Here is a 24,527-nt window from a genome sequence, read left to right on the forward strand (position 1 = left end):
ACAGCAGAGAGCAATGGCCAACAGGCTCTGGAGCCCTTCTGTGCCATAGACTTCCCTCTAAACAAACTAGTGTCCCTCCCTGAGAGGTGAGACTAAAAAGGGCAGATCTGTTGTGTAGATTGAGAGAAAAATAATTAACGAATAGAAATAATGCCACAAACTGCTTCTGAAGGCCTCCTGGAGAAAAGCTAAATAAGTCTCAGGAGTGGGATTTGACATTTGAATTGCACAAGGAGACCAGAAACTTATGGAGTTAAGAAACTTCCCAAACTTAGTGGTGGAGCCAGAGGCGCACCACATGGGGTAACTGGGGCCCTTTCCTTCAACTTGGTGCTGGTGACGATAGAATCTGCTCTACTGATTGAGTATGTTTTTCAGGCAAAAGGAGAAGAGCTTATCTCAGCTGCAGGAGGAAAATATTTTGTCTTTTGAGGAATTTGGGAGACACACCCCTAGGGTGGTTGGGAGCCACCTGAGCACCACCACCCACTCTGCCCCCCAAAGCCTTGGCGTCTTGCCTCTTGCCTCCTCCCCCCCCGCCCCTCTGCCCCTCCACCCCCCTGTTTTGCCCACGGCTCCCTTCCGTTTGTCTCGTATAGTTTGATGCCCCAACCCTTGGTCCCATTCATGCTCTTTGTCACATTCTGTGAGGACATTCTCTAGGACCTGGGGAGCCTGCACTGGCTTGTCAGATCTCAGGGCCTCACATCCAACGTGCTCTTTGCTTGAAGTGGCTGAGGTGGATGAGTTTTAAAGGGAATGTTAGAAACCGGGTTGGAAAGTAGGGGCTCTAAAATGACGAAAGGCAGTTCAAAGCTCAATATGAACGCGTTTCCAAAGGGTATATAAAATCTGCACGTGCTACCCCATAAACGCAGTAATGTACACAGTGATGACCTAATAAAAAAATTTCCTAAAAAAAAAAAATCTGAACGCATATTTAAATGCCTGTGAAATGTAGCGCTGGGCAGGTAGTCAACTGCAGCTCAGCTCAGCTCTTACCTTCTTTCGTATGAATTCCGTTTACCTTGGCAGCTGGATACATTTAATTACGCTGTGTGGGGAGGTGCAGCCTCGTGGCCTTGTGTGGTCTCCCGTGCCCCTGCTGAGTTCCCGAGGTGGGCCTGCAGGTCAGCTTACCTTGTGGGCACCTCATGGGGTGAAGATTAAATGAGACAGCAGAAATTAAACCACTTTGAAAGAACACAGCCTTTCTGCGCCAACACCGGTAAATTTCCTTTTGGGTTCTTTGAGGACCTCTTCTGTCATTCTTCGTCTTCTTTCTCAACATCAGGGGATGAGTCATGATTCTATAGAACCACTTCCCTCACCAACTCCCACGCCGTCTCCTCCACACACCCAGGCCCACTCTCAATCTGCCACCTGGGCCCTGACAAAATTCAAGTCAGGGAAAACTTTCCTTGCCATTTTTTGTGTGTGTACCATATAAACTTGAATTTTACTAAGTCTCAGAAATGTTACTGTGCTGTCCTTGCCATGGGTGTCAACTGATCATGGAAAATGTTGGATTAATAGGGGCAAATTTGGGGTCAGGTGTGTCTTCACAACGCCCCCGCCTTCCACCGTCATCTGTCCTGCCTGGACCCTCCCCTTTACCCTCAGAATAGTTCCTGACATATTCAACTCTCAGTTTTTTCCATGATGGAGCTCCTCTCTATCTTTTGAGTTTGAAAGCTCCTTTCAGCAAAAGCAGAAGCTTCTCAGAAGATGATAATGATAATGATTCCTTTTTCCTGTAAAAGTGTTAACATTTATTTTTTAAATGAGAACTTTTTATGGTTAAAAGACCATAGCAGAAAATTTAATAATAGTGATAACTGACCCAACTTTCTCCAGTATTCTGATTGTGGAGTCATTAGTAGCCAAATTGGTCTAAAGTAAGGCAAGACCCCACTTTACATCTAGGATTTCTCTTGGGAACACTCGGGACTTTAGAATCCATATTAACAATCATTAGCATTTTTAGAGGACAGTTTAATCAACCAAAGTTTTGCTCATGAAAAAAAAAATTTCCCTGGGGTATTAAAAGATCTTGAGTCAGAAGAAAGCAGTGGGCATTCTTTGAAGGTTTCTTATTTCCCCACGTATCAAATCTCCTTCCATGGAGTTACAGTAGAATGCACAGAAATCTTGTCCCAGCCTAGCCACACCCTTTCCTTTCTCATCTGCTTCATTTCTGAGTCCAACATCCCCCATTCATTCAGCCTCTGAGTCAATTCCAATTTCTCTTTCACCCTCATTGCTCAAGCCACTGTAGGTGCCTCTTGGGTGAACTGCCTCTCCCGCAGCAAACACCGGTATTCTGACTCTTGTTATCCCTGCCTGGACTAGTGCAGTAGTATGCAATTGGTCTGTCTGCCTGGAGTTTCTGCCCAGCCACTAGTCATGCAGAACATCAAGCTCCAGATCACCTCGTTAAGACACAGGAATATTTCCTTACCCAATAGTCTATCAGGTTAAGGATGTTTCCTTCTACTATTAGTAAATTGCTTTGTTAAATCAGGAATGACTATAAATTTGATTAAATTTCTTTTTATGCTCTTGGAAAATTATAAAATAAATAAATTTCTTGTTTAGCATCTCTAGTCTATCATGTGGAATTCTTATGGTATTAATGCCATATCCCAGCAGCATATTTTCCATTTTTATGCCATTTTAACCCTCTTGAAATAAACCCTTCTTCATAGTGATAGTAGATAATTGTTTCAAATTGAATTCAATGTGCTAGTGTTTTGTCTGGGATTCTTCACAGCTATAATTCTCAATAATTGGGATTATTCAATAGCAGTAATTTTCAAACATTGAGCTACATGGCCCTTGGTTCCAGAAGCCTGAAATGTGTCTGGGGGTGCTGAGGAGGCAGTGGGGAGGCCATGGTGGGAGGGTGGGATGAAAGCAGAAAGCAAGTACGTGACTCCCATCTCCCCACTCTCCTCACCCGGAGAGGCTTCATTTTCCAAGTCGCTTTCACACACTGGATTCCATGTGTGGTTTGCAGTATTGATGTTAGCTGAGAAAAATAAATTGGACCATCTTCCATCTCTCCATATATGCCCGTGGAACACACTAAATAGCATGGGAAATTGTCTGTTCTTTAAAATCATTTGAACTCACATCCTTTTATGGGAGAGGCACGGTGAGAGAGTCAAGTCACATTTTGGTAACATTTCTTCATTGAAAAAACTATTTTTTTTTTTTTTAGACGGAATCTCACTATGTCACCCTTGGGAGAGTACTGTGGCATCACAGCACACAGCAACCTCAAACTCTTGGGCTTAAGCGATTCTCTTGCCTCAGCCTCCCAAGAGGCTGGGACTAAGGTGCCCTCCACAACGCCCGGCTATTTTTGTTGTTGTTGTTGCAATTGTCATTGTTGTTTAGCAGGCCTGGACCAGGTTCAAACCCACCACTCCTGGTGCATGTGGCTGGCACCCTAACCACTGAGATACAGGTGCCGAGTCATAATTGAAATTTTTATTGAGATCATTGCAGATTCACATCCATCTGTAAGAAATCATACAGAGAGTTTCCCTGTACACTTTGCCCAGTTACCTCCAATGGTGATATATTTCTCAAAACTATAATAGCATATTAGAACCAGAATTTCTTTCTTTTTAATTATTGTGGATACATAGCAGTTGTTTATCTTTATAGGACACATGTGATATTTTGATACAGACACACAATGTGAATTAATCAAATCAGGGTGATCGTGGTAGCCATCACCTCAAGTATTTATCATTTCTTTGTGTTAGGAACATTCTAATTTCAGTCTTTTGGTTATTTTAAAGTGTACCCTAACTTATTGCTGATTATAGTCACTATGCTGTGATATGTTGTTCATTCTATTTCTCTCCCCACCTATATTTTTGCACCATTAACCGTCCCTTCTTTATCCTCCCCTCCTCTCAGATACCCTTCCCAGCCTCTGGTCCCCATCAGTCTACTCTGTCTCCAGGAGATCAATTGTTTTTAATATTTAGTTCCCACACACGAGTGAGAACACACGAGGTCTGCACCTCTGGTCCTGGCTTATTTCACCTACCACAACATTCTCCATTTCCACCCACGTTGCTGCGAGTGGCAGACTCTCACTCCTTTTGTGGCTGTGTAGTATTCCCTCGTGTGCATGTGCCACAAGTTCTGAATTTCTTCATCCATTGTGTCCAAGTCCCAGCTATTGCGGATAGTGCTGCAAAAGGCAGGAGCATGCAGCTGTCTTCTCCATGTTCCAAATTCCCCTCCTTTGGATGTGTGTACCCAGCAGCGAGATTGCTGGGTTATATGCTAGTTCTATTTTTAGTTTGTTGAGGACCCTTCATGTTGTTCTCCACAGTTGTTACACTAATTTGTAACTCCACCCTTTCCTCCACATCCTCACCAGCATTTGTTATCGCCTTTTTTTTAAATTTTATTTATTTATTTATTTTTTATTCCTTTTTTTTATTTTTATTAAATCACAGCTGTGCACATTAATATGATCATGGGGCACCATACACTGGGTTCATAGATCGTTTGAAACATTTTCATCACACTAGTTAACATAGCTTTCATAGCATTTTCTTAGTTATTTTGCTGAGACCTTTACATTCCACATTTACTTTGGATTAAGGCCATTTACACTGCGGTGACCGAACCCAAGGTATTAACATTGATACAACCATCAACTCTGCCTGATACAATCTGAAGTCTTATTCATACTTTCCCACTTGTCTCGTGCTCCTGTGTATGTGTGTGTGTGCGCGCACATGTGAATTCTACAGTTTCATCGCCAGCATAAATTCATGTATCCGCCATTATAGTCAACATACTCAATAGTTCCAACACCACAAAGATCCCTCCTGTTGCCCTTTAATAATCACTCCCACCTCCTCCCAACACCCTCCCCCTCTTCATTTCTAATCCCTGAAAACCACTCATCTGTTCTTCATTTCTGAAATTTTGTTATTTCCAAAATGTTATATAAATGGACTCATACAATAAGTAATTGCAGGAGATGGGCTCTTTTCACCCAGCATAATACCTTGGATAATCATTTAAGGTGTTGCATGTATCAATAATTTGTTCCTTTTTGTTGCTGAGTACTTTTCCATGGTATGGATGTACCGATTTGTTTATTCATCTGTTGGAAGAAATCTGTGTTACTTACAATTTGAGGCTATTACAAATAAAACCACTATAAACTTTGTGTACAGATTTCTGTAAGAACATACAGAACATTTCTCAGGGATAAATGCCACTGCTGGGTTGTAGGGTAAGTGCACATTTCACTTTTTAATAAAACTTCCGAATTGTTTTCCAGAGTGGTGATACCATTTTATATTCCTCCCAGTAAATGTGTCAGTGATTCTGTTTCTTCCTTTCCTTGCCAGCATTTGGTGTTGCCATTTTTTTTTTTTTTGGAGACAGGATCTTGTTCTTTCACCTGGGGCTAGAGGGGCAGTGGCTTCATCATAGACATGGAGATGGAAGAGTGCTGCAAAGAGAACTATGGAACACGGAGGACAGAAAGAACACGCAGATGACACCAAGAAATGGAAAATATGGCATGCTCATGGATTGGTACAATCAACATTGTTAAAATGTCCGTACTACCCAAAGCGATTTATAGATTCAATGTAATCCTCATTAAAACACCAATGTCATAGTTCACAGATCTAGAAAAAAATAATTCTTAGCTTTGTTTGGAACCAGAATAGAGCCTGGCTAGCCAAAGCAATTTAAGCAAAAAGAAGATATCTGGAAGTATCTCATTATCAGACTTCAAACTATACTTCACGGCTATAATAACCAAAACAGCATGGTATTGGCACAAGAATAGAGACATTGACCAATGGAACGGAACAGAGAACCCAGATATAAAACCATCCACATACGGCCAACTAATCTTTCACAAAGCAGAGAACAACATACACTGGGGAAAAGAAGCCCCATTCAATAAATAGTGCTAGGAGAATTGGATAGCCACATGCAGAAGAATGAAACAGGATCCAGCTCTCTCACCACTCATGAAAATTAACGCAAGATGGATAAAATACTTAAAAGTAAGGTATGAAACTATAAGAATGCTGCAAAAAGATGTTGGGAAACTTTTCTAGATATCAGCCTAGGCAAAGAATTTATGAAGTCCCCAATGGCAATCACAACAACAACAAAAGTAAGTACATGGAACTTGATTAAATTAAAAGGCTTCAGCACAGCTAAGGAAACTAACAACCTACAGAATGAGACAAAAATATTCACTATCTATATATCTGATAAAGGGCTAACAACCAGAATCTACAAAGAATTCAAGCAAATCAGCGACAAAACAAAACAAAACCCCATTAAAAAGTGAGTAAAAGACATGAACGGAAGCTTTCAAAAGAAGATAGACAAATGGCCAATAAATATGTTTTAAAATGCTGAACATCACCGATTATTAGGAAAATGCAAATTAAAACCACAATGAGATATCACTTTAACTCAATTAGAATGGATCTTATTAAAAAGTCCAAAAACAGGGCAGTGCCTGTGGCTCAGTGAGTAGAGCACCGGCCCCATATACCAAGGGTGGCGGGTTCAAACCCAGCCCCCGCCAAACTGCAACAAAAAAATAGCCGTCGTTGTGGTGGGCACCTGTAGTCCCAGCTGCTTGGGAGGCTGAGGCAAGAGAATCGCCTATGCCCAGGAGCTAGAGGTTGCTGTGAGCCGTGTGACACGATGGCACTCTACCGAGGGCGATAAAGTGAGACTCTATCTCTACAAAAAAAAAAGTCCAAAACAATAGATGCTGACACAGATGTAGAGAGAAAGGACAATATGCTATTGGTGGGACTGCAAATTAGCACAACCTCTATGAAAACAGTATGGGGATTTCTCAAATAAATAAACATAGGCCTACCATTCAGCCCAGCAATCCCACCACGGGGTATCTACCCAAAGGAAAGAGCAGTCACTTTATCAAAAAGACACGTGCACTCACCTGTTTATTGCAACACGGTCCACAACTGCCAAGGTGTGGAACCAACCCAAGTACCCATCAACTCATGAGTGAATTAGCAAAATGTGGTACGTGTAGACTACAGACGACTAATCACCCACGGAGAAGGCCTTTTGCAACAATGTGGATGGAACTAAAGACCTAAGTGAAGTATCTAACGAATGAAGAAACAGGGCAGTGCCTGTGGCTCAAAGGAGTAGGGTGCTGGCCTCATATGCCGGAGGTAGCGGGTTCAAACCCAGCCCTGGCCAAAAACTGCAAAAAAACAAACAAACAAAAGAATGGAGAAACAAACCCCACATATACTCCAGATTAGTTAGAACTAACCAGTGTGCCCAGAGGGAACTAAAACTCAGTGGAAATCAGTCGAGGCAGGGTGAGAAGAGGATAGGTGAAAACCTAACTGTGGACACTCCCTGTGTGATCGGCACATTTATAACCCAGACTCAAACATAACCAAAAACATTTTTACCCTCATAATATTTTGAATAACATGTTGGAAAAATGTAAGAGCAAGCCAAAAGAATGTAGGAATTGTGATAGAATCTCACTGAAGCCACCATGTTTTTCAAAAGCCTGTTTCCAACAAGAATGAAAGCATTTGCACCTCCTTAATATTTTGAAGTAAAAAATTTTTTAAAGAAAAAATAAGCAACCATCTATAAATAATACCTACCCTATAGTATTGCTTTGTAAGATTTTGTAATGTGTATAAATGTGATCCATGTATACACAGCTTTCATGGATGCCAGGGAGGCAGCCTGAGGGATGGAGGTCGCTCCCTCTGCCACGGCCAATTGGTAAGGATCCTTCTATGTATCCATTTGCAAATTGCTCTTCTCTTTCAACATCATGTTTTCAAGATGTATCCATGTTGGCAAAGTTAAGTTCATTGCTTTTCACTGCAGGACAGTGCAGTAATCTTTTGTGGGAACAAACATTAACAGTTTATCTAGTCACATGCCTGGAGTTTTCATTCCACTGTGGGCCTGGGCACTGTGGCAGGACAGTTGGCCAATACTGCCAGCCAGGAGCCCTTCATGTCCACTCTCTTCCCCTCCCTTCCATCTTTCTACCTCTTCCCCTCTTCTCTCCCTCCTCCACTACACACCCCCTTAAACTCCATATTCCTCCCACGCCTCCTCTTTTCTTGCATCTGTCTCTGCAACTTTTCCATACAAGGTCTTTGTTTACTCCTTGGCCCACCCAGCAAGACCCAGCACAAGTATTAGATGCAACACTCGCCTTTCCCTCCCAAACTCAGCCATGGGATTTTATTTGAATCTCTATTGCATTCCTTGCTTGTTTTTAATTTGGGGGTTATTTTTTACACTACCAGGCTTTATTGGTGCTATCTTTGAAGACAAGGAATAGGATTTATTCACCTGTGTGTCCCATCTCCCTCTGGATACACTCAACTCCCAGCATTGCACCTCAGACATTTTGCATCTCTGACAGACATTCTGAAATTGACACATTAGTAGACAAAGGCTGGGAGCTTTAAACAACTCCGAGATAACATCCCCATTTCGTTATGCATGGGCTCATTTGAACACGGAACCAAATTCCACAGGGCTCACTGTCTATTTTTCTGGAGGAGCTTGTCTGGAAACAAGCCCAGGAATCCTCCAGTCCTGCCCTGGCTACACCCCGATAGCTTTCATGGATGCCAGGGAGGCAGCCTGAGGGATGGAGGTCGCTCCCTCTGCCACCGCCAATTGGCAAGGATCAGACTCCTAATGAGACCAGATTTTCAGGGGAGACAAGTGAGAGATATCGAGCTCTTGCCCTTCCAGTTCGGGAGTTCCCAGAGACGACATTCACAAACAATAATTACAATTAATGGAGCACTTATGAAAAGTAACCCAGGGACGCTCCTCGGCACTTTGCAAAGATCTAGTTGTAATTGCAGCTGCTGGTGATTCTAGGGTTTATGAGGTCCCAGGCTCTGGCATAACTGTGTTGCACAGAAATTTTTTTCTTTTTTTGACAGAGTCTCACTATGTTGCCCGTGGTAGAGTGCTGTGGCATCACACCTTACAGTAACCTCCAGCTCTTGGGCTTAAGCGATTCTCCTGCCTCAGCCTCCCAAGTAGCTGGGACTAAGGCACCCGCCACAACGCCCGGGTACTTTTTTTGTTGCAGTTGTCATTGTTGTTTAGCTGGCCCAGGCCAGATTCAGCCCTGCCAGCCTTGGTGCATGTGGCTGGCGCCATAACCACTGTGCTACAAGCACCGAGTCAGAAATATTTTTTTTTAATTGAACATTTTCAAGAATGCTGTGAAGTAGGAATTATGGTGATGATATGATGATGATTCCTATTTTACTGATGGGAAAACAGGGTTAGAGAGGAGACATAACCTGACGGTGATCAGTTGCCCGGTGGGGAGTACAGGCAGGACACAAACTCAAGTTGTTCTAGCTAATTCCAAACAACATTTCTTTCTTCTCCCCCTGCCTCCTTCCTTTCTTCCTTCTAAACATTATTTTTAAGCAGACAAAGAACCCCTGAATGCATGTTTCTAAAACTCTAGACTAGTGCTTCTCAACCTTCCTAATGCCTCCTAAGGCCACGACCCTTTAATACAGTTCCTCATGTTGTGGGGACCCCCAACCATAAAATTATTTTCGTTGCTACTTCATAACTGTAATTTTTCTACTGTTATGAATCGTAATGTAAATATATGCTATGCGGGATGTATTTTCATTGTTACAAAGGGGTTGCGACCACAGGTTGAGAACCGCTGCTCTAGACCGTATGGCTAAAGGTCTTTATCCTTCTTCTTCCTCTAATTTATGGATAGAAGTATATAATTTTGTGTCATTTTTCAAGCTTCCTACTTGGTTTTTGAATTATTTTTTTGAGTGCAGATAGACAGATTCCCAGGGTCAGAAATTAAAGTAACTATTAAACTAAATGAGCCTGTGGAGTCCACCTCTGCCCCCATGGGCCCTCTCCACTTACATGGGCTAAGGAATCATTTTCTGAACGCCCTCCAGAGTATCTACATCCATCTGCCTGCATTTCCAAAAGTGCTTTCTTTTTGTTTTGTTTTGTTTTCCTTTTCCATAATTTATAGTGATTTAGCTTCCTCCTCCCCTCTTTCAGGAGATAAGAATTTTGATGGGAACAATTTTCTTTTAATAGCACCATCTGAAGCAGCACGCATTTCTTTTGCAGTCATTAAAGGTAGCACACTACACTGGCTGTTTTGTATCTTGAGCAATTGTATGTTAACTGTTGTTCCCTTCTCTGTTTTGCCTTCTAGTTTCTGGAGAGGAAGGGAGCGGGATAGGCATCTCCAGCTGAGCCTTGGACATTTAAATCTCTGCCCAGTGTCCCTCCTGCTTTATACATCCACATTGTCACCTTCGTGCCTTCTCGTGCCACCAGAGCGTACTGGTGCAGAAGCATGCTTTCTATGTCAAAGAAAGGTCTACATTGAGGCATTTCTGGAGGTGCAGGGAGAATTGCTGGGGGAAAGGGGCTTCGTGGGCAACACTGGGATGGAGACCACTGAGTGTCTGCAGCTTCTTGGAATGGAAAGAGCAGTGAGGATCAGGTGGTTCTCACACTGCCACCAGGCAAAGACATAACACCCTCCCACCTCCTGCAGCCACTGTCCCTGCAAGACCCAGCCCTCCTGCTCTTTGTGCACCCAGGGCCTAAGCAGTAACTCACAGGTGACATTGATGCAGGCCACTCCCCCAGCATGGCATCCACTGACATCTGGCCCTTGAGAACCAAAGCTGACAAAACCACCTTTTGCCACAGCCCCATGCTGTGTGGGTCTCCCTGATCAGGTGTCCATTTTTTGGAAGCCACATCAAAAATCAAAGACTTGGTTGAATTTGTCCAATACTGAGATCAGAAATCACTAATTTCATGAAGGCTGACTCTATCTCTGAAGCTATTTTCAACTCATTCTGAATTCATGGATTAATACTGATGAAGAGCCTCTAGGCCTGGAGATGAGGCCCTGCTCTCAGGGAACTTCACCTTCTGAAGGACAATTAAAACTCTCTCTCCCAGATAAAATTCATATGTTCACGCACTATTGTCAATGCTGTCCTCCACCAGGAACACCTGTAGAGGAACGAGTTTATTGTCTCAGGGAGGGAGACCGCACACCATCGGGGAACTGCTGGGTACCTCAGTACCAGGGTGTTAGAAAAGAACCTGTAAATAGGATTGGGGCTTTTGTCAGGTGGTTTTGGAGAGGGCCCAAGGAAGTGAGGGTTTGTGTTAAATCAGGTGCTATTGGAAAGCAGGAGTAAGTCTGTGGTGGGGTATCAGTTGTCTTATTTTAGTCTTGGCCATTCAAGATCACAGAATGGCCTTTTCTAACACAGTCTGTGAAATTGTTTATGTTCACCAGGAGAACACGGAGGCCTGGCTGTGCGTACAAGGTGAGCTCCAACGTGTGCCTGCCTTTCTCTCTCTCTCTCTCTCAATGTATATATGAGGGTCTGACAATGAAGTTTGCAAACTCATCCTAGAAAAAGTGCTATATACGTCATTGCTGACTATCACTACAGTCACCTTCAGGGTACTCCCCTTGGGAAGCTATGCACCAAGTCTATTCTTCAAAGTAATTTTGGAACTCTTTTCCTGGAATGAACCTCAGAGCTGTTGTGGTATGAAGTTTGACAATTAAGTTTGCAAACTTGCCACGTGCACTTAGCACTGTACAAACAATTCAATAAGGTTTTATAACCTTGGTATATCAGTGTCTCACAGCCGTTTGCTAATGTTTTGCTGAGTGGTGTTCAGTTATTATTGTTGTGTGTTTCTGTGTGCCATACTACAACACTTCTGATGGTCATTCTAAAAAAAGAGCTCCAAAATTGCTTTGAAGGGTAGACCCGGCACTGGTGTCAGTGCATAGCTTCCCAAGGGGACCACCTGAAAGGTGACTGTAGTGATATTCAGCAATGAGGTGTGTAGCAATTTTCTAGGATAAGCTTGGGAGCCTCATTGTCAGACCTCGTGTGTCTAAGTTCAGGTGGAAGTGCTGTGGAGACATGGACAGGCACAGAGATTGCCGGGGCTGGGGGAGGCAGCTACTGTATGGGGGGTCAGGAAGGCCTATGTAGTAAGGTGACAACTGAACGGAAACCTAAAGAACCCTAGGAGGGAGCCAGGTGGCCGTCTGGGGGAAGGTAGTGTGGTAGAGCCAGCAAGGTCAAGGGCCCAGAGGGTCAAGAGGGGGAGAAGCTCAGCTTGTGTGAGGAATAAAAATACAGGGCAGGAAGAGGGGAGACGACCTGTGAGGGGTGGTCCTGGCCAGGGAAGGGCAGGCCTGTGGGCCCACCCGAAGACTTTGGCTTTCACGCTGAGTCAGCTGAGACTCCCTGGAGGATTCCAAGGGGTAGACATATCTTCATGTTGTAAAAGATAACAGCTGTGTAAAAGCTGTGCTGAGAATAGACTCTAGAGGGCAGGGGCTAAAGTGGGGATATGACCTGGGAGGAGCTGAAAAGATGGTAGTTTGGGCCAGCTTGGGGGAGACAGTGGAAGCAGGAGGCAGGACTCAGACCTGACAGTAATTTCTTGATGATTCTGGATGTGGAGTATGAGAGAAGGACACTGAGATTTTTTTATTTGAACAAAAGAGAGATTGAGTTGTCTTCTCCTGAGATGGGGATGCCCACAGAAAGGGCAGAGACCTGGAGCTCTATGGGGGCATGTTAAGGGTGAGGCATCCTTAGACACAGGGAGGGATGGAGTCAGCAGCTGCACCGTGGGCTTGGTGTGCATGAGGGAGGAGGGGTGGCAGTGCAGAGCTGGGAGTTGCCAGTGCTCACATGTACCATAGGCATGGGCTGGAGTGTGGAAGTATGTAAGGAAGGGGTCTTCTTATGTATTTGAACTTGATTCCTAGACACCCAATACTTGAAAGCCTGAGAGGTGAGGAGGAATTGGCAGAGGAGACTAAAAAGGAACGTCCAGAGAGGCAGAAGAAGAACCAGGAGTTGGATCATCTACTAATAAATACGTATCACCTTCCACACATCATCTCAGAATTGCTAGGAGTTTAGATTTGGGGCCACCAGGAATACTGTATAGATGGCAATGCTAGGAGGGAAAAATGGGTATTAGCCAGGCCTGTTGGTTGACATGAGACACCTGTTCCTTATTAACAAAACCCTGACTTTGGGGAGGCAATATACTCATATAAAAGTCCACATTTCTCAGCTGCCCTTGCAGGTAGGTAGACTAAGTTCTGTCCATTCCGATGTAAATAGAAGTGTTGTATGAAACTTCTGCAATCTGCTCACATGAAGCTCACAAAGCTGAGAGGCACACATTTCATGCTCTTCCGCTCTTATTCCTTCCTGCTGCCTGGGATATGGATGTTATCACTGGAGCTCTAGCAGCCATCTTGGACTATGAGGCAACCTTGCAAATGGAAACCAAGAATTAGGGATGAAGGAATAAAAATACAGTAGCCCATGTTTCTAACAATCGTGGATTTGCCAACCAGGGATTGCTTAGCTTTAGATTTCTTGTACATAAGCAAGAAGCAAACTTCTATCTTGTGTAAGTCACAGTTAATTTTGAGTTTTATGTCACATGCAGCAAAAGCTAATTCTAAATGATAGGAGATTTATTCATAGTATTTCAAAACTGTGTAAACACCTTTTGTGTAGCACCAAGAATTCCCTGATGACTGTCATGGTCCCTGCCCTCCCAGAACTCCCTACCCAGGGGGGTGTGCTAGCAGGTAAGCAGGTCATTACAATGCTGATAATGATGGTAATGCTCTGGGGTCTACAGTGCAGACTGAGACAGGCCTCTTTCCATCTTCTTTCAAATCAACATAAATTCAATATCTCAATACATATTCTTGGCCTGATTTTGTGCCATTGCCTATACTGTATTTGATTTTAATTTATTCTAGTATCTAATTTAAGGCTTGGAGTTGAAGAGGGGGAAAATGATAATGTAGACCATATTTTAGATTGTTGGCACTTATAATTTTACAGAAAACCTGTGTGGAATAATGAGCAACAGTTATGAACTTGCTAAGTATCAATTTTGCATGTGGGGTTTCATTCAACCAGCAATTATATAAATACTCCAGCATTAGAAAATTGGCAGGATGCTAAAACGACAAATGTGATCTGTGTCATTGCTTCAGTGAAGCCATTACCTCGATGCCACCTTTTCTCTTTTGAAGGCACCTTAACAGTGCACTTGGCCAGCTTCTTACCTCTGGCCAATATTCTTCTTAAACACCAGAACTCTGGTGTTTTAGACGTCTGCAGATCAGGGCCAAAAGGGGCACAAATCTATATTGAACACTTGCTAGGTGCTAGGCCTATTACATATGTTATCTTACTTAACCTTTGCAATAACCCTTCAAGAAAGATTTTAGAATCCTCCTTTCAGCAATAAGAGCCAGACCCTCAGGGACTCTGAGCAGTCTACCTCCAGTCCTGCAAAGCTCCTGAGAGGCAGAGCTGGGAAACCCTCATCTTGGGCTGCTTGCCTGAGTCTACCCCAAACAGTTTACAAAAAAACGCCTTTCCTGGTGGTATATTTATCATCTTACAATCCTTTAATCCTGTTATCTCTTTTGCCCCATCTGAGCCGTTTTGTACTGGTGGGCTCTATCTTCTGGGTTCCACAGTCTGCTCTCCCAAATCCTTTGTCCACTTTCTTCCTCCTCTGTAAGGCTTCATTGCACCTCCCATCAGTGTGACCTCTGCCTCCTCGGAATTCTCCCTGCCCAGCCTTTACTGCACTTACCATGTTCTGTACTTTACCAGGGCTCTTTGTATCCTTAAGCGACCTACTTGAATTATCGATTTTTCAGTGGGAGGGAAAAAAGAAAGGACATTTATTGGGCGCGTTCTTTAGGAGTTTATCTCTTTTAATGCCCTCAAATAATCCTATGACTTTTTACCTGCCGCTTTACAGATGAAGACGTTGAACACACAGGAAGTGGAAGCAGCAGAACTGTAAATCCAGAGTTCAGGGACCAAGAATTACAGATCTTTCTTCTCCCTCCCAGACCAGCACAGACTCACAGTAAACGTTTGGGGATGAATGAATGAATGAATGAACATCTGAAGTCTGATTTACAAAGGACCTTAGCGATAAATGACACAGAGAGCAGACCAGAAAAATACAGATTTCAAATACAAATGGGATTTGGTGGCTGCAGAAATCTCATTGAAACAAGCCGGTAGTAAAAGAAAGGGTTTCGGGCGGCGCCTGTGGCTCAGTGAGTAGGGCGCCGGCCCCATATGCCGAGGGTGGCGGGTTCAAACCCAGCCCCGGCCAAACTGCAACAAAAAAATAGCCGGGCGTTGTGGTGGGCGCCTGTAGTCCCAGCTGCTCGGGAGGCTGAGGCAGGAGAATCGCGTAAGCCCAAGAGTTAGAGGTTGCTGTGAGCCGTGTGACGCCACGGCACTCTACCTGAGGGCGGTACAGTGAGACTCTGTCTCTACAAAAAAAAAAAAAGAAAGAAAGAAAGGGTTTCTTTATCCCTCCAGCAACTTAAATTGTGGCTCCACAGAGTCCAAAGAGGCCTACAGTGTGATCCGGAACAGAAGTAAGAAGCATATACAACCCACAAAGCTCTCTTTCGGAAAGCTTCAGAACGTCCCCCCATTGAGTTCCCAAACTTGGGCCGCGGGACAGGCAAGCGCCTGTCCCTTTAAGGATCTGGTGGCAGTCCTTTCCTCTCCCCGCCCCGTCCCCCGCGGTACCGGCGCGGTCTGGGCTCCCTCCCCTTTCTCCTTCTGCAGCCGCACTACGGGTTCGGAAGCCCATCCGTCACAGAGGCACCACCTCTGATTGGCTGTTGCGCCTCTGACCGGGAGGCGGGGCGGGAAGGCCAGAGAAACTAGTTTGTTGGCGGCGCCTCGGCGGCACCGCAGCGGGAGCGGGATTTGGGCTGTGGTGGCTCCTCCGGTTGGGGTGGCGGTGGTGTTTTGGGCTGCAGGGCTCAGCCGAGCGGCCAGAAGTCTCCGAGCGCAGCGGTGGGCCCGGGCGGCAGCGCCCCGAGCGGTAAGTACCTGGGTCGGGCAGGGAGCGCCGTCGGGGCCGGCTAGCGCCCGCGTCCCCGGCCACCGGCGTTGGGGACTTGTCACCATCCCCCCACCCCGGGTCGGGACCTTGCTCTTGGAGCCCCCAGTAGAGTGAGCCTCCGTAGGGCCGCGTGTCCCGGGAGGAACGCAGCGAGGCTGGGGTCCTCGGAGCCCGCCCAGGCTCCTGCGGGGTTCGGGGACTCTGAGCTCGGGGACAATGGTGGGGGCCTGGGTCACCCCTCCCCAACCTCGGCTCCTCCCGCCTCGTCCGTGCCTGAGGACCCGGCGAGGGTATTTGCTAAGAGCTCTGGGCAAGGGAATGAATTGTTTTGCAAATGGATGTTTCGCTCGGGAGCTGCTACTCATTCCCCTGGGAGTGGTTGATTCATTGAGTCCGCAGACTCTCTTTTTAAAAAATTACTATTGATCCTGGAAAGAGGAGGCTGCTCGTCTTTGAGGGTGTGAGCGACGAAGCTCCGCTCTCCGACCAAGGGAAGTCCCCGCTCACCAAGGGCCAGATGGCTGCCTGCCTGGTGCAGGGCCAGGGCCGAGGGATTTAACAAGGGAAATGTCCTCACGGGCCCGGCCCCGAAGTCTGCCGCCCCTTTGCCCCGGACCAAACCGTTTACTTCCCGCCCGACGGAGCCGCTGGTTTGTGTTTAGAGAACTGTTGATAGTCACTCCTAGAGTCGTATCCACCTGCCCTCTTGGGTGGAAGCCAACCTGGCAGGTCCGGGCCAAGTGTCCAGCCTGACTCTTCTCTTCCCCCCTCTCGCCCTTGTTCCAGGACCTACCCCACGTTGTTACGCCTTCAACCTGCTTTTCTTCTTTATAGTTGCTTTCGAAGCTTTTCTTTGGGGGGATTTTGCCTCCAGAGACACCAGACACATTTTTATGCTGCTGTTCCAAAGACCCCAAAGTGCATTCCTATTGCCTTTGAACAAAGGAAAATCTCTATAGCGATCTAACCCAGGGAACTGTGGGTGGGAGGCAGACCCAGGCCCTTGCTCTTGGGTCCTGCTGAGCCCTGGTGACCATGTCTTTGACCATGGAGAAGACTGACTGAGCTTCGACTCTCAGTGCTGTCAGGGCAGAGAAAGGCAGGTTGTCTGGGCCTTTGATTTCACACTGGTGGTGCAGCGGGGGTGGGGATGGAAGTTGCAGGTGGCACAAGGAGGCAAGGACTCCACATTCTTGCTGTGAACCAGACTCTGGTGACTGTGACTTGGGGCCCAGCCCTTTGGGATGCAACCTCAGTCTCCCCATGCATAGGTGGGGCCTAGGGGCTGTCAGCATTCCTGCCGTGCTGGTGAGGCTTGCTTTGAGGCTTGGGGAAGAGTAGGATACAAGTCTTTCCCACCTGGTCCTTCTAAAACCAGATGCCCTTGAACCCACAGGCTTTGCCTGTGAACATGGGAGCTGAGGCAGGCTCGGCAGCTATTTTGATTTGAGTCATTTGTCAAGTAGTGACTCTAAGGTGGTTGTTAAATGGAAGCTTAGAGAGAAATGGAAAAGACCGTCATCCTGGGTTTCTGGATTTATGTGTGTGGTGCAGAGAGAAGAGCTGTGGGCAAGTTGTAGGCTCCATGGCGGAGGCAGCTTCTGCAGCCCCAGGCCCCTTTATAGTGCCTTAAACCCCCTAGCACCCAATGTAAGGAAAGGAGATCAAGAAGAGAGAAATTATCCAGTGAAAGCAGGCTTGTTTCTTCTCATCTTTCACTGCTGGGGGGCGGGAAGGGGCAGGGTAGGATGAGTGAGAGTATTATATAGCGGATGGTTTGTCGCCAATATATTAATTCATTCATTCATTGTTTGAACAGACTTAACTGACTGCCTGGTGTATGTCAGGCTCTGGGTTAGGTGCTGGGGACCCTGCCTTTAGGGAGCCCCTAGATGAGGGGATGCTGACATGTGAGTTGGGACCCTGACACATCATAGTGTGCAGAGTAATAAAGGGAGCAAGGGGAACTGAGGGAACACAGGAGGTCAAGTCTTTAGTAGGGAAGACACCTCAACTAAAGATGGGAAAGGCATGCCACAGCCCAGATTCCTTTTCTCCCGCCTCCCACCCATGCTTCTCCCAGAGGCCAATTCACTGCCCACCTCAAAACAGGTGCAGGTGGGGTCTGGGGAGAAGGCAGGTGGGAGAGTGTTCTGGCCGGCAAACACCTAGCAGCTCAGGGTGTTTGCAGGAAGCTGGGTGGCTTCTGGATGTAGCCTCTCTTCTCAGAGGGTTCTGGGAGAACCCACCCCACTGTCCCAAAGTGCATTCACTGCCTGAGCCCTTAGTCCCCCTGTACCAGCAGGCAGCGTGAGCATGGCCTGGCCAGGGTGGGCAGAGCTGGCGAAAGAAAACAGAGTGGCCAGACACAAATGAATTGGCTAATTAAGATGCTGGTTTTCATCTAATGTGGTAAATTTCATAATTTAATTGCTTCAGCCATCCTGGGCTATTGAAGCATTTTCTCAGTCAGGAAACACTTAATTGGGACAAATGGGAAGGCAGAGGTGTGGGGAGAGAGGGGAGGAAGGACAACTTAAGCATCCACAGCTGCCGGTCACAGCACCCCAGCAGGACTCAGCCACCCATATCTGTGCCCAGGTGCTGGAACTCAGCCCAGCCTCCACAGCCAGTTCCAGCCCCTTCCTAGAGCACCTCATGCCCTGCGCAGCATACAGCACTGTGCTCACACCAGTTCTAAAGGTAGCAGGAGCTGGTACTGTCAGCTTCAAGCCATCATCTTGCCAGGCTGCCTCCAGTTCCTTCATGGGCTTTGGGGAGCTGGGGAGGCAGTGCAGTGGGTATTAAGCGGACAGAGTTAGGGATGGGAAGGGCTCTTTATTAAGTCCTTTCAACACATAAAGAACATGGGCTTTGGAACATTTCCGGGGTTCCAACCCTTTATGGGTCTATGACCAAGTCCCTTAATTTCATTGAGCCACAATATCCTTTTGTAGGATATTGTGAAGATAACTGCTGTACTGTAGAATCCCCTAAATTGGTACCTGGCACTAGATAGGCACTGGGCACCCCTTTCCCTTTGCCTTGTCCTCTGGATGCAGAATTGGGCCTGGGTGTATGTTATTCTACCACTGACTTACAGCCCTCTCCCTAGTGTCCAGATGCCGCCACCAACCCTGCCCCCGCCCTCGTCCTCAGCTCTGCTCCTTCTCACTACTAAACTTTTCCTTCCAGGCCCTGTGTCAGTGCCCTACTGGGTGATTAAGGGTAGGTGTAGTGGCTTATTGACCTGTTTTTTAAAGCAGCAGCTCTGTGGTTTCAAAAGTTAATTTAGTTGAGACATTGCATCATATTTTCTGCAAATACATAAAAAAATCTTCCCAGCCATTCTTTTCCCCCACAGTGGTCTTCTAATCCTGGCTTGGGTACAGAGTCTGTATGAGGCTCACCTAGCCCACCTCCTTGCTGGAAGCCAGCTCCACTTCTTCCCCTTCCCATAGTCAGAGCCCTCAGACCTGGAATGAGGTGGCAGAGCACTTAAGCAGAGCATCAGAGTCTTGCTCTGCCCTGCCTGGCTGTGTGACTCTGTAGAGGTCTCCTTACCTCTTTGGGCCTCAGTTTGCTCATCTGTAAAGTGGGTGTGTGCTTTTCTGTATAATGCTTCTATGAAATGTTTTACTGTAAAATTTCAAAGGTTCTCACAAGCTCTGATGTTAAGTAGTTTTATAAGTAAGGCCTGAACTATTGACTTAACCCTGATGAGCAGAAAGAGTTTGAGAAGCAGCTGGTAGAGTGCAGAGAAGCTCGGTTAGAAGTCAGGAGTGGGCTTCTGGCTCCAGTGCTGCCTCTGACGTGTGGCTTTGGACAAGTTACTTTCTGGACCCTGATGTTTCTACCTGTGGAATGGGAGGGATGAAGTAGACGAGCTCCCTGTTTCTTTTCCTTTCACAGTGAATGAAGACTGAGTCACGTTTTTCAGTGACTCCCAAAGGCATAGGACCTCCTCCCTCAAGCCCTGCTCAGCTTCCTGCCCCTGCCCACCACCTTAGAGTTGGGGGCCTCAATGTGAAGAAAGACCCTCAATGTGGGTGACCCTTCTCTAAGGCCACTCTCCTAGGTTCCAGGCAGGGAACCGGTCAGCAGCTGTGGGAGCCCCCAAGGTGACCCACCTCTGTAACAGATGGAGTGAGACCTCACCTATGGGATGTTCCCTGGACACAGAGCCAGGGCCATCTCCTGGCAGAGAGATGGACCAAGAGCTCTGAGGAGCAAGAGGGATCATAAGAGGAGGTAACTGAGTACCAGCTGTGCCAAGGAGTTGCCTGTAAGACCAGTTGGATCACTCCTCCCACGGGGACCACACTCACCTGGGTGTCACTCTCCACCCACGTCTGCCAGAGTAATGCCTTCACCTGTCAGCTGTGAGGTCAAGAGTAGGGCGCCAAGATAGGATAGAGACAAAAGCCTTATTTTCTCCCTGCTTCCATTGGGCTAACCACAGATCGATCTAATGCTGAACAGAATTAATTTCCTAATTAAGATAAAGACAAACTTTGCATATTCAAACCCTAAGACAGGCTGTCAGCCAGGTTCATTGTTGGTCAGGCTGATTTGTCTGAGCAAGGGTGAGAGCCGAGAGAGAAACTCTTCTTCTAGAAAGCAATTCCACCTGGTGTCCAGAGTTCAAGTTCTGCTGCAACCCAGCTTGTGAGACCTTTGTAGTGAGTGAATCCTTTAACCTGTGTTGTTCATGGCCCTGGAAATCTGGGGAAGAAAGGTATCTAGCACCATTCTTGCAACAGACATTTGCTTACAGCTTTCTGAGTGGCTTGTTCTGTACTAGAAACTGGGGAAAGAAAGTCAGGGTCACAGAGGGTCCCTCTATGGGAGCAGGCAGCCACTTGGGGTTATGGCACCACAGTAGGGTGCCAGTGGTGAGTATACCCAGAGTCTGCCGCAGCGTCCTTGTGGCCGAGGTGAGGACCTGGATTGGTGTTAGTCTCCTTATTCCAAATGTGTTCCATGAATATTTTTGCCATCACTTCTCTGCTAGATTCTGGGATTCAGCAGAAAATAAGACAAGGTCCCCCCTCCCAATCCTGAAGCCTGCACTCTGCTGGGGCAGGCAGACAACAGATAGAACAGACACACGGCTGTAGGGGAAGCAGACAGGGAGGTGTGGGAAGAAGGACCCAGCAAGGGGCGGGCCCACTGAGATGAAGGCCCGGGATGGGAGGTGGTGCCGGGGGTCCTGCCAGGCGAGGACTCAGCTAGTGCGAGGGCTCTCAGAGGGAGACGTTGCCCTTTTAAGCTGTTTTATTGTTTTCTTTAAATAATACAACAGATTCCCTTTTTAAGTGAAAGATGGAGGAGAAATGGGGCCCAGTGTGTGAGTCCGCCTCCTCTTCCCTGGGATCTGTCCACGGTTTGTGCGTGCCCTGCCTGTCCGCCTGTGTATGTGTAGATTTTGTTTTTACAGAATTTGGATCGTACGCAGTACTCTACAACTTCTGTCATATAGCTGAGGGCAAGCGCTTGCCCCTTCCACAGTGACATAATATCTACATGGTGGCCAGACTCCACTTCCTGTCATTGTCTCCTAATGAAAGACCTGGGCCTGAACCTCATTTTCCCCCATACAACCAGTGGCGCCTTAGTATATGCTCCCAGCAGTAGCGTGTGTGTCCCCATGTCACTTCGTCCTCATCAGTATTTGATTGTTTTTAGTTTTAGCTAATGTGATGTGGTTGGGGGAGGTCTCGTTATTCCTCAAAAAAAGTGAGCTGGTTTATTCAGGCCTTCTCTTTTAGTTCTGTTCACTTTTGTTTTTCCAAAAGATCAAGGCTTAGCAAGCTCTGGTTCTGCCTCTTATTGGTCTCCTGACCTCGGCTGGGGACTCAGCGGAGCTCCTGGCCATGGTGCTCATCTGTGAAGTGAGGCTCTTTAATCCCTGCCCTGCCCCCTGCTAGGCTGTGTGTGTTGGGCATGGGAAAACATTCCTGAAACTTCATTTTATGCTGAAAAGCTCTACAGACACGAGGAGACATGGGTTTTACTAGGGAAAGCCAAATATCTGGAACATTTGAGTGAAATGTAATGTTTCTAAACAGCCAGTGTATGCAGGGGAGCAGCCGGGCTGGCTTTGCATACGAGGAGTGGAGGTGACTTTGGTTGGGTGGCATCTGCCTGAGGTGCCAGAATGCAGAGGACCTCATCTGTCCTCAGAGAGAGGTCAGGCTGGCGTGAGTGCTTCTCACGGAGGCCTGGCCTGCAGGTCCAGCCTCCTATCTCATCTGCAGGAGTGAAGAAATGGGCCCTAGTGAGTCCACAAAGAGGCCCAGAAAGCGGTGTCAGCCACCACGCTGGACCATGGTTACCTGTTGGTAGAGGCCAAAAGCTGCAATTGCAAGAACTTTGTGAAATTCCATTGTTTACTACTTTGGGATTCTGTGTCTGTTTTCCTGTAATAGGAGCTTTTAAGCAAGCAAAAGATTTACCAAAAGGGCCACTGGACTTGAAGGGGGAAAGCTGTGGCGAGTGAGGAAGAAAGAAAGGCAGACTCTCTGGGGGAGGGGGAAACTCAGGCCCTGTGACTGGGAAGCCTGCTGGAGGCCTGGGTTCAGGTGCCCCCAGACATGTTAGCCGGGCTCCCTGGTTTCTCCCCAGTTGGGCTGGCCCCACCCTTTGGGAAGAGCATCCAGGTTGACTGTGATGCCCCGCTGCCCTGTGATGATTCAGCACTAAGCTCCCCACCCCCCCCCACTCCTATTCTCCCTACCAGTCTGGCCTGGTTGGAACAGCCTCTGGGCCAGTGTAGGTGGAGGAAGCAGAGTAACCCAGGAGACAGCGGGACCCCCAGGGCCATGGTAGGAGACCTTCTGCTCTTGTGCCTGGGCTAGTAAGCTGGAGAAGGGAATGGGAAGGAGCCCTCTCCAAAAGCAAATTTTGCATTTATTAGACAACCCCTGATTCTGGGAGATGGGTGTTTCATTATGGAAGTGACTGATGAAAGCTTCTCACTCCAGAGCTGGTTTTGAGTGGCTTGGCCTAGGGTGGGCTGCCCTTGCAAGGCCTCTATCCCCTCCACCATCTGGGGCACAGCTTGAAGGCAGTTCCCTCAGAGTGAGGTCGCCAGGTTTCCTTTCAGGCACCACCATCAACTGGCATATCTGTTGCAGGAAGTTGCTGTTGCTATTTTTACCACTCCAACTAGGACTTTTTACTGGAAGACGCAATTACAAGCAAAATGTCAGGGTTTGACCAGTTGGCTGAGCCCTGGGAGGCTGCCTCACACCAAGCAAGGGCCACTGCCCAACAGTTGCTTGCTGTGTAAAGCAAGACGTATTTGCACGTGGACACACACCTACCCTGGTTCCCAGGTAGATTCTCCTGAACCACTTCCAGTGTCTGGAGTTTCCTCTAGGCAAAAAAGGAGAACTTTGCTGGGTTCTGTCCACATAATTGTACCCAAATGCTTTGTAATAGGCTGGTTGTGCGACTGTGAAGCTGTAAGCCGTGTAGTTCCTAACCACCCAAGAATTTGAAGCTTTGTTCAGTGATATAATTGAGAACCTACTTTATGCCACCCACTCTGCTAAGTGCCAAGATGTAGAGATAATAAGACAGTCCCTGCTCTCAAGAACCATATAGTAAGTGAAGAAACGCAGAAAGGGTGAGTTGTCCCCAAACCTTTTAGATGAGCAAGTGCTGTGTTTTTAATATCTATGCATTATGGCTAGAAACCAGAATTATTAGTTTCTACTGCTGCATAACAAATCCGCACAAGCTTGGTGGCTTAAACAATACCCGTTTATTAGTACGTCATTCTCTAGGCTGGAAGTTTGAGCTCTCTCTACTGGGTTCTTGGCTTAGGGTCTCAGGTGTTCAAAATCAAGGCGTCAGCTGGACTCAACTCCTATGTTGAGGCTCTAGGGAAGAATTTGCTTCCCAGCTCTTTCAGGCTGTTGGCAGAATCAAGTTCCTTGTGGATATAGGACTGAGGTCCCTGTTTCCTGGCCTTACCCCTGAGGCTCCTTCCTCTTCAAACCTGCAACAGTACATCAAATTCTTTCTTGCTTCAAATCTCTTACTTCCACTTCTGTGACCAACCAGAGAAAACTGCTTTTACCTGGGCTCATTGATTAGGTCAGACCCACCCAGATAATCAACCTTTTTTAAGGTCGACTGATTAATAACATCATGAATTACATATGTAGCAAACATTAAATACATCTTTGTTAGGGAGGGTAATGTGATCATAGAAGACCATGGGTGGAGATCAGGGTACTTTACTCCCAGGGGCTGCGACAACAGCAGTAACACTAGTAACTGCAGCTCTGGGGAACTGAGTGAATTTTATGTGCCCTGCTGTGTTAAGCTCTTTCCATGTATTTTATTTATTTCTCAAGACAGTACCCTGAGGTAGGGACAAATATTTGCATACCCATTTTCCAGATGAGAAAAACTAAGGCTCAGAGAATTTAAGTATCTTGGGCCAATCTTACAGGTAGAAATGGCAG

At 46.7% G+C, this 24,527-nt stretch overlaps 1 protein-coding gene across 1 annotated transcript in view; it reads left to right on the forward strand.

Moving 5' to 3' along the window:
- Positions 1-15,880: 15,880 nt before the first annotated feature.
- Positions 15,881-24,527, forward strand: part of KLHL25 (kelch like family member 25) — a 30,463-nt gene continuing 21,816 nt past the window's right edge. Inside the window, exon 1 of the mRNA XM_053581743.1 lies at positions 15,881-16,026. The gene's annotated coding sequence lies outside the window, so the exon portion shown is untranslated. The remainder of the gene's footprint in view (positions 16,027-24,527) is intronic.

The sequence above is a fragment of the Nycticebus coucang genome, chromosome 2 (genome assembly GCF_027406575.1).
Source record: "Nycticebus coucang isolate mNycCou1 chromosome 2, mNycCou1.pri, whole genome shotgun sequence".
Classification (NCBI taxonomy): Eukaryota; Metazoa; Chordata; class Mammalia; order Primates; family Lorisidae; genus Nycticebus; species Nycticebus coucang.